This window comes from Solanum lycopersicum, chromosome 1 (assembly GCF_036512215.1).
Source record: "Solanum lycopersicum chromosome 1, SLM_r2.1".
In the NCBI taxonomy this organism is placed as follows: domain Eukaryota; kingdom Viridiplantae; phylum Streptophyta; class Magnoliopsida; order Solanales; family Solanaceae; genus Solanum; species Solanum lycopersicum.
This window is the reverse complement of record NC_090800.1, coordinates 14,655,388-14,672,305: the sequence shown is the minus strand read 5'-3', so window position 1 is coordinate 14,672,305 and position 16,918 is coordinate 14,655,388. Positions and strand designations below refer to the sequence as shown.

At 32.9% G+C, this 16,918-nt stretch overlaps 1 long non-coding RNA gene across 1 annotated transcript; it reads left to right on the top strand.

The window, feature by feature from the left end:
* The first annotated feature begins 5,244 nt into the window (after positions 1–5,244).
* On the top strand, positions 5,245–6,546 carry LOC104647162 (uncharacterized). The gene is made up of 2 exons (XR_011213658.1): positions 5,245–5,832; positions 5,905–6,546. It is a non-coding gene; the product is annotated as an uncharacterized lncRNA (long non-coding RNA).
* The last annotated feature ends 10,372 nt before the right edge of the window (positions 6,547–16,918 follow it).

The following is a 16,918-nucleotide window of genomic DNA, read 5'->3' as shown; positions in this document are numbered from 1 at the left end:
CAAACCTGTTCTTGAAGGATGGAACACTAGCTGGTGAAGGAGTTAGGGCAAAAAACTTCTGATGACTCTACAAGCGATTTCCACCACCTAATTTCTGCTGAGAATAGTCATAGTTCCCAGTCCCAGCCATCTTCTTATCTGTGGCCTATTCCCTAAGATTATCCCCCTCAACCTGTTGGGCATGAGTCATAATCCTAGACATGCTAATCTCTCCTACTAACATAGCATTTCTGCACTTTGTTTTCACAAAATCTGACACTCCATGCAAAAACTTATTTATATGAACCCTTAAGTTAGCAACCATATGAGGAGCATAACCGGAGAGTTAGTTAAACTTAATCCCATACTCTTGGACTATCATGTTACTCTGCCTTAAGTTCATGAATTCCTGTGATTTCGCTGTTCTCAACTCTATTGGAAAAAACCTGTCAAGAAAGGTCTCACTAAAGCAATTCCAAGTAATAGGAGCTGCATTTGTACCCCTAATGTCCTTCCACTAAGTGAACCAGGTATGAGCCACATTCTTCAGGAGGAATGATGCCAACTCAAGCAGATCATTCCTAATAACCTACATAACCTCAGAGATCTTCTTGATCACATCTAAGAAATTCTAGCGATCCTCATTAGTTTGTAATACTATGAACTCAAGAGGATTCATTCATCCACCATTTTCATTTACATGAGCTTGAACCCGCTGATTGTATTGGTTGGCGACACTGTGAGCCAACATCTGAATGGCATTCCTGAATTCATCATTGGGGACATTGTGATATAGGATTAGAGCAGCTGCGTTTGCATTCCTTGTATTTGCATTCATAGTGCTAGCTCTACGAGGAGGCATGATTTGAAATATATAGCGTCATGTTAGAATGGAATTCGATCATACCTTGCGCACGATAAGACTAACAACAAAGTCAAATTTTCCTATGACATTTCATAGCCTCCCTCTCATTAGATGTGGTTCACTTCACACCCATGAAAAAGACTCTACTTAGTGCGATTTTTCATAAATCCTAGGAAACTTAAACCAATTGCTCTGATACAAAGTTTGTCACACCCCGAGATACCCCCAAGACGCGGACACGGGACTTAGGACAACAAGTGATCCCAAACCCTATTGGCATGATCATGGGCATACTAAAGAATATAAACTGTTGTGGAAGCTAAATCATACTTTAAATACAAATATGAAAAATACCCATATACTATTGCTAAAAATTTGAAATACTGACGAGTTTAATACAAAGAAGATAATATCTCAATGCTAAGCTTAAACTAACTATATTTGAAAATATCCTCTAAACTGACTTGAAATGCTGGGACAGGCCCCAACTAAGTCTAGCAAAACTAAAATAAAAGTACTAAATACTGAAGAGAACCTAATAACTATTTGTCCTTTTAGAATGAGACTCACCGCTGAATCTGCAAAAATGGAGATCGGAAATCAATCTAAGCGCGATAAGGATGTAAAGAACCTGAACCTACATCATGAGAAGATATAGTGAACGTATGAGTCTGTACTTGAAGGTACTGATCATGTAGGATAGAGTAAAGTTGAAATGAAACAAAATTGAACAAACACAAAAGCAAGTATAATAATCTAAACATGATATATACTGAATTTTTAGCTAATTTGATGCAATGGACAATTTATAACATGTTGATTCTCGATACTGAATATATTGTTAAATGGTCAATGCAATAGAGCTTAACAAAACTGTGGAAGCTTCTAATAACGATAATAAAAAAAATATGATCTAAATGTGGAGTCCGATTTATACGCCCCATTAAGAGAACCCAATATACCCTTCCATAGGTATAAAGGCATGTTTGCATGATCACTAAATTGATGTCCACAAAGGGAACTTACAACCTACGTGTCTAGTAATTCTGGGACCCTTTGGGTACGCTGAACCCTAGTTCAAATCAGTATTAGGCTACTCGTCCAAATCAGTATTATGATACTCCCAATGAATTAAGTGATTAAGACATTATGACTGAAATTTTGTATATAATGGATAGCTCAAAATTGGACATACAAACTTAGAATTCTCATCCGATTACGTTTAGCGAGAACATTGACCGAAGTCAAACATTGGCCGAAACATCAAAGATAAAATGCCTAACCGAACAAACTCAAGTTAAGGAACTCACAATCAGAACCAACAATTCTACTAGACCAATATGGACCTATCTGAGCTATGAATAATTTGTACGACATCAGATTTTGGGGATGTAGACTTAAGTCAACTCTTTCACTTAAAAAGCATTTCAATGGGAAAAACTATCTCAAAACAATCTCAACCACCACAAGAAGCATCCACTCAATCAAGTAAGACATAAAAGATTCAAGGAAGCTATGGGTCGGGGCAAAGAAGTAAAAGCATACAAGAAAATACATTTTACCATGAGGGTCTACAAGAATAGAATAGAGGATAGAAAAAATAATGATGAAAATATATGACAAAAGTTATGGTTTTATTCGATATTTGAGCATCTAATCAAAATAGGAGTACAAGGAAAAATAAAAATATTGAACAAACCCTATTTGAAAGCAAAATAAAAACTAGTACTAGTTAAAATAGAGGAAGATTAGCATACAAAAATTTCAGCGGTTCACCGAAAATTCCCAATCCAAAAGTTGCTCCATACGAGGCATATCTTAATGGGATGAAGTCATACTATGATATGCAAGGGGTAGAAGTGTAGTATGAATAGAAATAAGAAGTAATCATTAGACATAGGTCGGCGGAGCTCAAAAGCTAAATCACGCATATACTATAGAGAAGGAAAGAAAGTATAGTATAAGAAGCTATAGAACAGATATTACACATTAATGTAAATAGAGACGAGGGAAATGAATAGAATAAGCAAGAGACAGAGACGAAGGAACATAACTTGACATGCTATTTGTATAACCTATCCAATACAAGGGTTAACTATTGAAGGCAAGCATACTACTAAATGTATCTTCTAAGCATACATAGTCCTCCCTTCACGTTTCAAAAAATCTGTTCTGAAATTCATTTTTAGATATTTTGTGTTGGGCTGTTGTAAAGAAACACATATGGATTGGTGTACTGAAAAATGTGAAATGGCAAGAGGGTAATTTCATCATCACGTTGAGAAGCAAATGAACATTCTAAAGGTCCAAGTTATATGCCTCTACAAAGATTAGTGAGTGTATTGTGCAACTAAAGAAACATGGTTAGTTTTTAGGTGGGCATTGTATTACGTTGGAAAAGGAGGTACAAAGTGGGAAAAAGAGATATCTACCTAAGAAAAGAAAGTGTAATTGTCTTAGGATCGACAGGATAAACCAAGTGGGCCCATCTGCTCATCATGGGAACTCTTCTCGGGAAAATGATTTCAAATTTGAGTTCCAGGCTTGCTTAGATTTCCTTGAGTCACAGACCACATGAATTTGGTTGACAAAGCTCTAGAAGAGACAGTCTTTTTAATTGGACATCCATATTTTTTGCCGCCTGATGATAGAACAAGTGTTTCGTAAACATGTAGGCCTCTTTTTTCCCCCGAATTGTACCTCCTTATACTAGTTAATATAATGCCCATACAATGCCCACTTTGAAATTTCATACATTTCTTTTGTGGTAGAGTATTGTGAAAAATATTTGTAGAGGCATGTAACTTGCACCCTGAGTACTCATTTTCCAATCAACATGATGAAGAAACTGCCCTCTCCCCTATATAAAATTTTTTACAATAACAATCCTTTTGTGCATCTGCATAACCCAGCACAAAATGCATGAAATTAGGAGAAAAGAAGAATTTTTTAAAAACAAGAAGAGGACTATGAGTGCATAAAAAATATATATGTTTGAGGTTTACAAAAAACATATTGATATCGACAAGGTGATAAAGAAAGTACGGATTAGAGAGTCATGGATTTCAGCTTTTCTAACTAAGTGTCCAACCCTTTAATCTAAAATGAAAAAAAAAAAAACTTACTAATGCACGTCAACATTTTAACACTGATAGCATGTAATGGTTGCTTCTACGAAAACTATGTAACCGCATATTTCACAAATCTCTTTCTACATGTTCGTATAGAAAACATAAGAAATGTACAAGCTAACAATTTTTTGATCCATATTAAGTGAAACTCATGTTTCCCTCCAGTTTTAACAATGAACAAGGATGTAAATGCTATCAAAGTGGTCATTTATCTTATTTAGTTGCACTTAATTAAGATTTCCATATGAACAAATGAAGAATGAGGGGCAAGAATATCATCGGGTACAAAACACAAATTCAAAATCAACAAAATAATGTTTTGGCCGTATTATAGCTAACATGCTTCTCTTTCATAATACCATACCATTGTACTATGGTACAGTATCCGTTTTAAACAGGGAATTCATTTTGCTTCCCTTGTTGTTAATTTGAACACGGTTCATCTATATACATAATATATTTAAGTTTTTTTTTATTTAATCTTATATGATTAGACACAATCTATGGTGTCTTCTTTGGGACATGAAAGGAGAATTTTTAGAAAAAAAAAAAAAACTTGTTGTAACTAGAGCATAATTCTTTGTGGACGAAATAAATCTCTTGAGTAATTAGGAAAAGAAACTCACCCAATAAACAACAACGTCTTTACTATTTTATCCTAATGGAGATAAAATGAATTCTCTTATATTGTGTGATAACTATATTTGATACATTGTTTGACTATCTGGTCCAGAATATTAGTTCACCACTACGGATGAAAGGAAGAGACAGATTTCTCTTAATCTAGTGACTTAATGATATAGAAGATATTATTTACTATTCTTCTTACATTTTTCCTGTTACCAAATTGAAACCTATTCAAAACATCTAATATTGAACACTCCTCTATTATATTAGAGTTTTGAAACCTCAAACATCCATTTATGTAATTCATAATCATCACTTATGAACAAGTCTGGATAACTTTCTGTGAAAAATAAAGATGATTTTTTTTATGTATAAATAATCTTAGATATTTAATAGAACTTTCTAGAGTTATAAAGAGTAATACCTTAAGTACTTCATATAATTAGGAATTGCGTTGATGTTCTAGAGAAGTAGATATTTATAATTGTAGAAATATCTAGATTCTTGTTAGGTAGTTAGAAGATAAGTTTATTTAGATTTTTCTTGTAGATCTTTCTAGAATAATTTCTAGAAGCATCCCTATACTAGTATAAATAGGGGTGGCCATAGTCATTTGTAATCAATCAAAATCAAGTAGTCTTCTTCTATATCAAAGTTCTTCTATTCCAAATATTTATTCTCCTTACTAGCTTCCACTTCCTTAGTAGAATCTTTCTATCTTAGTTAATGATCTTGGGGTAGCAGAAGGCTTCCCGAATAACATTTTTATTTTGCTATTATCTACATGGTATTAGAGCCATAACCATGGATTGACTTGTGGTTGTTATTTCAAGATCGGATTGGAGGTAGATTCAACTTTTTTGTCTATATGAATTTTAGCGATCGTGTTAATGGACTAAGGATGGAGTTGTTTAATTAGTCTAATTACAAGGTATGGAAGACATGTATGGAAGCATACTTTGTGGGAGAGGATTTGTGAGATGTTGTTAATGGGAATGACACAAGTCCTCTTGCTGACGGACTGGAAAATAGTAGTGCATACAAGTAATGGAAGAAGGTTCATGCGAAGACAGTTCATTATGAAGAGGACAATCTCCTCCGATTTATTTGAGTACATTATAAAGTGTAAATCGGCTCAAGATATATGGAAGACCCTCGATCAATTATTCAACAAGAAGAATGAAGCTCGGTTGCAGATATTGGAGAATGAATTGGCTAACACAACTCAAGGTAATCTTTCTATCTTAGAGTATTTATTGAAGATTAAGAACTTATAATCTTATATATGTTTGTTGAATCCAGATGAGGCTATTTATGAAGCAAGAATTAAAAGAATTTTCATTCCTTGTTTGAAGCCTGAATATATCCCGTCTATGACGTCGATTAAAGGATGGGATCAACAACCATCATTGGAGGAATCTGAAAATTTGTTGTCGTAACTCGAATTACTAGCAAAGCAGTTGGCTAGTGTGTTTGTCAAAGAGGTAGAAGGAGATGCTCTTCTAGCTAACAAGAACAAATTCAAAGGAAAATCAAGAGGTATGTCACACACTCGATCCTTAGGTGATCCTGAAAAAGGAAGAGTCTTCTAACTATTATGACAAGAGGCTTCTTAGATGTTATCGAGGTGGAAACATAGGTCACATAAAATGATATTGCCGAGCCAAAGAGAGCAATGTGGCACAAAAAGTTGCTGAAGAACAAGAAGAGTGGGAACCATGATTAGCAGTTGAGGCTCGAGCAATAGATGTCATGATTTCCATCAATGCTTTCACTATAAATAAAGGATATTCAATCGATATCTCTTTAAGCATCTTCTTTGAAAACACACAATATTAATTAGAACAATATTTATTGATAAACTTAGGTGTGATATCTATCTTTTTATTTCACATTTTATATGTTCCCTTTATATTTATTACAAGTCAAATCTATGTATGTGTACCTCAAGAGAAACTGATTAGTTAAAATAAACTTTGATTTGGGCATTTTTAGACTAAAGTTTCAACTTTCAAGGTGATGTATATTTTTTTTTTTATCATTACTGTCATATGTGTGCTTTCTCTTTATTTTAAGTGAATTTAAACAAAAAAAAAAAACTCTGTTAATTCACATAATGTTCCCTCACTCATATAATTTTGAAAAAAATAAATCATAGTCACAATCAATTTATCTTAATTTATTAAAATTATTTCTTTGAGTGATTTTTAGCTCTAATCACATAAAAGATTATCAAGAACGTGTCATTGGTTATTAACTAGGTGGTTGATCATTAAAATATATTTTTTGGAAATTCAAATAAATAACAAATGAACTACCAAAAAAAGTTATTTTCAATATCAAACATCTACTTTATAACAAATGACACATTATTGATAGTTTTGTACGTTATTAGGGTTGTCACACCAGCAAAAGAAACAAATTTAATAAATCAAGATAAATTAATCATGATAATAATTAAAAAAGAGTTGTAAGAGAACATGCATGTGAATTAATGAAGTTGTTTTTGTAGAGTTCAAATAAAAATTAAGAAAAAGAACACATATGAAATTTAAAAAAAAACATATCACCTTAAAAGTTTTAACTTTAGTCTCAAAATGCACAAATCAAATTGGGTCATATATATTTCACATTCAATAAAGATGAACAGAATATATTTAATGAGAAACATAAAGATATGCATCACATATTCATTTATCAATTACTATTGATGTAGATGATAGAGAATTAGCTAATTAAATGATTTAAGAGTTATATAAAGTAATTTAGATTAATACACTATTGTCCAAGCCTATTCAGACAATATATTCATAAAAAAGGATAAAGGAGTGTTCAAAATATAAAATGAAGTGCGTAGAGAAAAGCATACTAGATGCATCAAAATATACATACTAGAGCTAACTACTTTATCATTTTATTTAATTAGAAGAAGTTCATAGATAATGAAAGCATTAATTATTAAACTAACTATGTCCATTTGTGGAACAGTATGTATTTCCTTTGAACTGTATAAAACACTTCGTTATAATAAAATGTTAATGGTTTTGAACAGTATAAAACACTTTGTTCTAATAATATATATATATATATATATATATATATATATATATGTATGTATGTATGTATATATATATGTATGTATGTATGTATGTATGTATGTATATATGTATATAGATATGGATATGTATATAATTAAATTTGATTTTGAAAGTTCTTTTTTTTTTATTTTTGAAATCCAATACTTTTGATAAAGAATTTTATGGTTTCTTTTGAAACTCTTGTAAATAATTTTGATTTTCCTATATCATATATTTATATAAAAGAGGATCCTAGGCCTGCCTATGTGGTGCCATTACAAGCTAGATGTTCCATTTAAATTTATTTATTTCCAAAAATAGTCTTCCCCTTTCTTGATAAGATATGATTTTTATGAAGAGTTACGACTTTTATGAAAACTTATCGAAAAATAGTCAACCTCTTTTATGAAATGATGTGAGTTTTATGAAAAGTTGTGACTTTCATGAATTGTTGCAACTTTCATGAAGAGTTGTAACTTATGAAAACTTGTGACTTTTATGAAAAGTCGCGACGTTAACAAAGAGTTTCAATTTTTATGAAGAGTTACGACTTTTATGAAAAGTTGTGACTTTTATAGAAGATTGTGACATTTATGAAATGTTGTGACCCTTCCAAATAGGCTTAACTTTCTTGATAAGGCACAATAAATATTTCTTCACACTACAGTTTAATTTCAATAAATAGAGGTGTTTCCTCTCATTTTAAAACAAATAAAATTTAGAACCTTTTTTGTTCTTCTTCTTCTTCTTCTTCACAATTATATATTTGTGTACTTTTCTCATGAGTGGTTCTGTGATACCATTGGTTATGTTAGAGATCTTGGTACGTATTTTACCGTCATTAATTTATACTCATGTTATTAAGGTTAAATGATACAATGTAATAATTTTTATTTTCCTATACATTATAAATATTTTATATAAGATAATATAGTGTTTTAGTTTTAATGGCCGATAGATTTTAAGTATTATTAAATTCCCATGAGAAGCATTGGTAATTTTATACTTATTATTCAGTTAAATTTCCACCATATTCATGTAAATTTCCACCATTTTCATTCTCTATGTAAATTTACACAAACTTTTTCCTTTACTTATAGATCAAATCTTATATGTTTTCAAAAACTAAAAATGAATGTACAATCAAAACCATTTTTTTAACTCAAATTAAAAACCTACTACCTTATGTATTTTTCTTTACAACTGTTATTTACGGTAGCTGGGCACCCTTCATCCTTTGAGTAGTTTTTATTATTAGTAAGTAGAAATTACTTTTTTGTGAGCGGAATTTTGGGTTGCAGTTAATCCTTCTCCAAATAACTGTTATTGCGATGTAAATATATGTAAGTTTTAATTAATTTTCACATTTACGACTCATCTACAAAGTAGTTTATATTTTCCTATCATCTACTTTCAATTTAAAATGTACCCTAGCAACTCACAACTATTCCACAACATTACAATGATATTTTGAAATTTAAGAGCAAACTAGAGTTCATTACATGATTCGCTATAGGTTGGAATAAATTAATAAAAATTTTATTTTCAATTTTTTAACGTTGCTACAAATTATCCATCTTTTAGATGTTTCTTCTATGGTCATTGTTGCGTAAGTGTAGGAGACGAGAAATTGTTTTATTTCCTCATTTGCAATATGTTTTTTGTAATTTTTCTTCTGAATCTAATCTAATATGTTTATAATAATCAGCTTCACCACGAGGGAGTCTCAAATTTTAGAACAAGTACTCAAGAATGTATGTCATAATTGTTAGATGAGACGAGGTATATCACAAACATTTTACATTTCCTTCGGCCATACAAGATACCTTGCTGTAAATGGTGTACAAAGTGAAAAGATAACCATCACGGGTAAACTTAACAATGATCATTACAAAGTCTGTAAACATGCATATGTAGTGAAAGAAGAATATTTTGAGTCTCTTAGTTTGCTTAATCTTGTATAAGTTTTGTTCTGTCTGAATTTTGACAGTTGAAACCTCATTTAATTGTGAATGGAGATTGTTTTGTTTGACAAGTGATTTTCCAGTCTGTAGTTTAGGACTTGGAAAAGCATAAGATCGTTGTGGTCTTAATTTGACACAAGCAAAAAGGATAACAAACAAAAAGAAATGAAGGGCAAGGAAATAGTGGTTGGCATTCAAGATAACACATGCAAGGAGTTATAAGCAGTGCACTTAAACCTTTAAAATTTTAAGGCATAGCCACATTGCATGAAGCTTTGCAATTTTACTATCCTCGAGTGAGGTATTGGCTATTTACGTTTCATTATCATCTACAAATGTAAGAAAGGTAAATAATATCTTTATTCCTTTTGTCCAGTGTTGACACGATGAAGGGCAGTTGGAATTTCTCTATGATCTTTTGTAGTCCTTGTTATAAATAAAGTGACAATGCTCGAATATCATTAATTTGTGAGGATAGACGGTCTGGATAATAGGTGAATTTACATGTCGTAGGTTTTTTTAAAATCTAATTTATAATTGTTTAGTTTTGTGTTCATATTTTCTTTCCTGTTTAACTTGCAACTTCAAATAAAGTCGTACTTATTCATTATATCTCTTTTCTCAAAAAAGTTAAACCAAATTACACTAAGGATGTAACATATTGGCGAGCATTTGTAAATTAGAGATGTTTCATCCGGTAGAGTTTTCGTAATTATTTTCACGTATACAACCACACAAAAGCATTTGTATAGTGCATTAACGTCATTATTTTCAAATTAACTCATATCTAAATTATAGGCAGATAACAAAAAAATTTGAGGCAAATAAAGTATTTTAGTAAGTGAAAATAGAAAATAATTGCATTGTCAAAGTATTAATTGAAATATTTATAGTAAATGGTATTTTCGATTATATTTAAAAAGAATTAAGATAGTATGTGCTTTATTATATTTTAAAAGATTCGTTTGTTACTTAATAAATAAAAATATACATTACAAGAGCACCAGCTTACAAATGGGAGTGTTTAATTAACATGGAGGAGATAAATTAATGCATTTAGATGTGGTTACTCGAAATCAGAGTATTTATTACTTTAACATCTGAAGTCAAGCTTAAGTTTATGTCTTTTTATTATCTCGCAAAAAGAAAATTACAGTGTGATAATATTCTAATATTCTATCAAATAAAGGTCACAAATATAATGCAGATTTTATTGAGGTAAAAATGTCTATTTTCATGGTTCTAAATTAGTCAGGCCCAACATAAATAAACATTTTTTTATACAAGATATAAAATCGCAAAGCTTTACATGTTTTGAATGTGTTGCTTGAAACCAAAACAAGTGAAAATGTCTTTTGACAATACAAATTAGTACCATAACTGATTTTGAAGCACTTTATGAGACGTCAATTCAAATGGTCATATGTTATTTGGTTTAACTCAAAAGAAATGTAAGTTAATAGAGGTAGTTTACCACCTCGCGAAGCGCGGTTAATTTAACTAGTATATATATATATATATATATATATATATATGTATGTATGGTATTACTGTTTATATTCATTACAAGAGACCCTACTAAATTGATGACTTACCTCAAGAAATGCATCATCTTTACTTGCATTGGTCTAAAATAATTCTCTCCAGAAAACATGTGAAAGCTTCCAACAAGTAAGGTTATTCTAAAACTTCTTGTGAATGTTTGGTTGGCCTATTAAGTATGAAGAGAAGTGCTTTTCTTTGTATTCAACATGTAGAAGCACAAGTATGGATTTTCTCTTCGATAACATTCTATCAAAATATAATAGTTCTAAGAAATACTTGTAAGAAATAAGATAGAAACATGTTTAAACAAGATGTACATATCATGAAAGATTAAAAAAAATAAAGTCTGTTGCATAAAATTTATATATATATCCACAATTGGGACTCATTTAGGTGTCCTTAAATGCATATTTTATCACGAAACTGATGAACAATTTGAGTTTTAGATATTTAGAATTGGTGACAAAGAATGTACACAATTGAGAAAAATGAACGAGGCAGTTTGAAGAATGAAGAAAAAACGGCCTCAGCATCGTCTAACCCATTAGGCGAGCTGCCAAATGACCTTATTCTCGCCAAATGTTCCAATGTGCTGAGCCCTGAAGGAAACGATCAAGTTTGCGGTGAAAAGAAGAAATTGACATGTCTCCTAGAAGTTTCGCGAAGTACTTCTCAATCGGCGAATGATCAAAAACTCTCAAATGTTGAAGGCTAATGCAAGATGGCGAGGAGATATACTAAAGGGCGGATTGCCGAGTTGATTGGCGACCCCGACTAACTTCCTATAGTTATCCTTCACAGCACAAATTTTCTGAAAACTATAAATACTCGTTGAGAATAGAATTTTACCAGACTTCTACTATTGAAAGTGTATTATTGAAATATTATCCCAGCTCTAGTTCTTAGAGTTTTTGGAAGACTTTGTTCTTGAGCTTTGAAGATTTGAAGGTTTTCAAATCTAAGAAATTGGAATTGTGTCTTGAAGAATCTTCATCTTTGACGTTTGTAAAAACATTTTCTGTCGTACCTAATTCGTGGAAATATTTTGCGGTATCAATTTCTATCTCTTTACTACGTCTAGCTAAAATCTTAGTTCTTGGTGTGTGATTATATGAATTTGAGTTTAATTTACTATTGGGTCTTGCTTATTTATGGTTTATTTGTTGTTTAGATGTTATTTTGTTCAATAGTTGTTAATGAACTTAATGGGATTGTTGTTTCAAATATAATTTTATCTTTGTGTCTTTTGTTTGCTCTAAAGAGAGGTCTTAAGACAAAAACTCTTAATCGAATGGTTACTGCATTGATGTGGGTTCACATTGAGAAAATGAATACTAAACCTTCTCCAACAGTTTCAGCTCGAGAGAGTTAATAGGCTAGAGCAAAGACTTGGCATAACTGTGGCAAATAAATGTTTGAGAGAAACAGATACAATTTGGGGTAAGTTGTTCGAGAGAGAATTTATCTAATAAAGTCTAGCTTAGTCACAAATTAACAGTGATTTATCATCAATAGCATGTACCCAGTAGTTTATTTGAGCTTATATTCCTATCACATCCCATGAATCTCGTCTCCATATTCGTACTTTCGTACTTTTTCAGTCTTAGTTTTTAATTGCTTACAAATCCCCTGGATAATTGACACTTTTGTCACCCCTTTGATTTATTATATTTTTAAACGTTAATTCTTTTCGCTTTGACTAATTTAAACTGATTTTTACTTGGCTGATTATCACGCAACCACTCCCTTTGGAATTCGACCCCAACCCTTGGTTGGGTAATTTTGTTGACTGTCAACCGTCTACACTTGGTATTGGAAGAAGTGTTCTGATTTGTTAAGTCATCTGCACCTCAATTTTTTAAACTTAAAGGTTAATAATAAAATAAATGCACATATTTTTACTTTAACCGTTTATTTTTATAGAAGACTTTTTAGTTCCCTCTATTACCTAACACCTACTGCTAGTCCCCATTATCCCCACCCCTACCATTGGTGTTCATCACACGGGCAAATTACTTCATCTTAATTTTGTGAAGAAGGTTAGCCCAATGTGAGAGAGCCAAGTCTCACTCAACTCAGCCCCTTTCCTCGTCTAGTCTGCCCAACAGTGAAACAAACACATAAATATACGGGAAAACCCTACTTTTATACTGATAATCAAAACAATAAACACGACTCATGTTCAATTCCGACTTTAGGCACAATCACAAGTCGATTGCTGCCTTCGACACTTTTTTAAAATCCTCAAATTTTTTCTAAGTGTCTTAGTGAAATTAAAGACTTAATATTCACTCTTTCACTTTTAGGATAACAAGTCTATCCCCCCTTTTTGCCTTTCAAAACGTTCAACGCACAAGGCTATCCATTTATAGAATATGTGGCAGCCTTGTTTTTTACATTGCATAGAGTTATAACACATGTATTACACTTGTCAAGCACTTAGCCATCTAAATTAAAATTTAGTTTACATCCTAAACTGATAAGAAATTTCAAATTTTTAATTCAAAAAGCTATTACAAACAAATGAATCTGGACACAAGCGGTTAGAAAAGGTAACCGCCGCATGAGCTTGGCATGTGACTTGGCTAATTGTATTTCGGCCCTTTTCTGAATTTTCCCTCCTTAATTTGGGCTTAAATACAATGTTTAGACATTGCCTATTCATTGTGTCTCATCAAATTCAACCTAAATCAATTCGCCCATTTTCTATGTTTGTGCACCACCAATGCCTTGTCGTTGTTTGCCTTGGCCATGTTATATTTTTATTAACTCGTGCCATTTAATTTTTTCTTGCTGTATTTGATTCACATTTTACTATGCTTTTAATTAGCTCAGGTCAATATTCCTGCACTTGACTAGACCATGTGCTTTTCGCATGCAAACTTTGCCCACCACTAATGTCGGTCAGTGCCCATGACATCTAATGGTTTGTTGCCTTGCCAACGTCCATTTTATATGATGACATTGCCTTTCCAAGTTATTTTTTACACCACTTATTCATGCCAACACTTTGCTCAAACAATGCATGATTAATTCCACCGGCACTTTGGACATTGAAAAAGTTAGTCATGCTACCCGTTTGCCACCATCGTGCTTATGTCGAGTTACTTGGTTTGGAAACTTACAAACTGCCCCCAACCAATGGAAATCTAATTCCCCGTTGAGGACATCCCTCATCTGATCCTATTTGGATTCCGCACAATAATCATATCATGTCCATCATCTTCATCTTCAACAAACGCCAAAGAGTTTATATTTGACGTTCCTGCCCCGTTGTTCTCTTCCCTTTCCAATTTGATAGCTAGCATGTCATTCATTTTTAACTTGCACCGGACAGTCCCTTTTCTAATGTTAATCACCACAAGTAATGCATCCCCCAAGATTTCCATTCTTTTATTTGGAAAAGACGACTCCCCTTGTCTAGTTTTCCCATCTTCATCTTCCTTTTCGGCATCTTGGCCCTTCCCCTTTTTCTTCCGCTCCTTTCCCTAAACTTTTTGCATGAAGTGAAAAGAATCTCTCGGGTATTCACCCTCATTGAAGTCAACCAACTTATCTGCTGCCACTATGGCAAAATTGAGAGTTTTAACATTTTTCTTCTTCACTGTCTTTGTGCCTATCCCTTATATGCTTATGAAATAGTGCAACTTGTCTTCCTCAACCATGTTTCCTCTAATCAACATCAAGGACGAAAACTTCTTTATATAATCCCTCTCCTTGCTGTTTTGTTTAAAAATCCGCAGCATGTCCCTTGCAAACAAAGACGAATTGCTTGGAAGGAATTGAGTTTTCAATTCATTATTCAACATTTCCCACATTTCAATTTGTGGTAGATTCAAACCTTCTACTTCACCAACCCTTGTTCTCCACCAAATCTTAGCATCATCACTAAAGTACATTGTTGTTACTGACACCTTCTCACCATCCGGAACCTTGCTGCCTTGAAGTAGTTTTCGACAACCCAAAGAAAGTTCATCAATTCCTTAGCACTCCTCACACCAGTGTAAGACTTAGCTTCTCGAGCCTTCATCCTTATGGATTTAATTATCCCTTGCAATGCCTGACGTACAAGTAGAATTCACCACACAAGTCTTCCTTCTCTCTATGAACAAGTTGCATCTCTTGTTAGGCAGTTTCATGTTTGGCTGCATATTCCGCCTCCAACAACAAAAACTTTTTCATTCAATACCTTTTTGGTCAAGGTGATTTCTACATTTACTCTTTGCATTTGAGTTACTAGATCAACCAAGTCCTCCCAATCATTTATCCCACAAATAAGCACTTCCAATCCTGTCACCATCTCCCGCATTTCCATTGGCCATCGAATAAACTAAGCGACTCTCTGATACCAAATTGTCATACGGGCAGATTATTTGACCTTAATTTCATGAAAGAGGTTAGACCAATGTGAGGCACTCAAGTTCTATTAAATTTATCCCCTTTTGTAGTCTAGCCTGCCTAACATTTTAAGGACGTTTTATTGTTTTTGCCTGAGTTAATTTTGTCTACTTTCATCAATGAAACGAACACATAAACATAGATGAAACCCAAACATTATATTGATAATCAAAACAAATAAAAAGGACTCACTCGTTGGAACAATAATTCTGTCCAACTTCGACTTCGACTCCGACTTAAGGTACAATCACAAGACGTTTTCTGCCTTTGACACCTTTTAACGCCCTCACATTTTTTCAAAGTTTCTTCGTGAAATTCAAAACTTAATATTCCCTCTTTCACTTTTAGTATAACAAGTCTATCCCCATTTTCTGTCTTCCAGAACGTCCAACGCACAAGGCTGTCCATTATAGACATATGGCTACCTTTTGTTTTATATTGCATTGTGTCGTGACACATGCCTAACACTTTTCAAGAACTTATGCCACTAAATTAAACTTCGGTAGACATCCCTAACTGATAAGACATTTCAAATTTAAAATTCAAAAAGCTATTACAAGATACAAATTTATCTGGACACAAGCGATTACAAAGAGGTAACTGTCGCATTTGCTTGGCATGTGACTTGGCTGATTGAATTTTGGCCCTTTGCTGCATATTCCCTCCATAAGTTTTTCTCCAATACAATGTTCAAACATTGTATATTAATTGTATCATCAAAGTCCACCAGATTCCATCCACCCATTTTCCATGCCTGTGCAGGACCAACACCTTGTCGTTGTTTGTGCTGTCTTGACTTTACCCTGTTATATTTTTATTCACTCGTGTCATTCATTATTTTCTTGATGCGTTTCATTCACATTTGACTATGTTTAATTTATATCTAGTCGATTTTCTCGTACTAGACCAGACAATGTGTTTTTCGCATGCAGACTTCGCCCACAACCAATGTCAGTTAGCGCCCGTGATATCTCGTGGATTTTTACCTTTCCAACGTCCATTTTATGTCATGACACTGCCTTTCCAGCATTGTTTGACACCACTAATTCATGTCACTACTTTGCTCACACAACGCATGATTGATTCCACCGGCACTTTGCACCTTGACAAAATTATTCATGTCAACCCTTTGCCACCACTGTGCTTATGTCGAGTTACTTGGTCAGGACCCTTACAGTGTCCCATTACCCTCCACCCCTACTGTTAGCGTCCCTTTTATAATAAAGCATAACAAGAACATGATTTTTTTGCAAACACAAAGCATACACAAAACGTGTCTTCTAACTCATCTACTAGAATCGAGATACCTACGGGAGTGAATAACCTAAATCA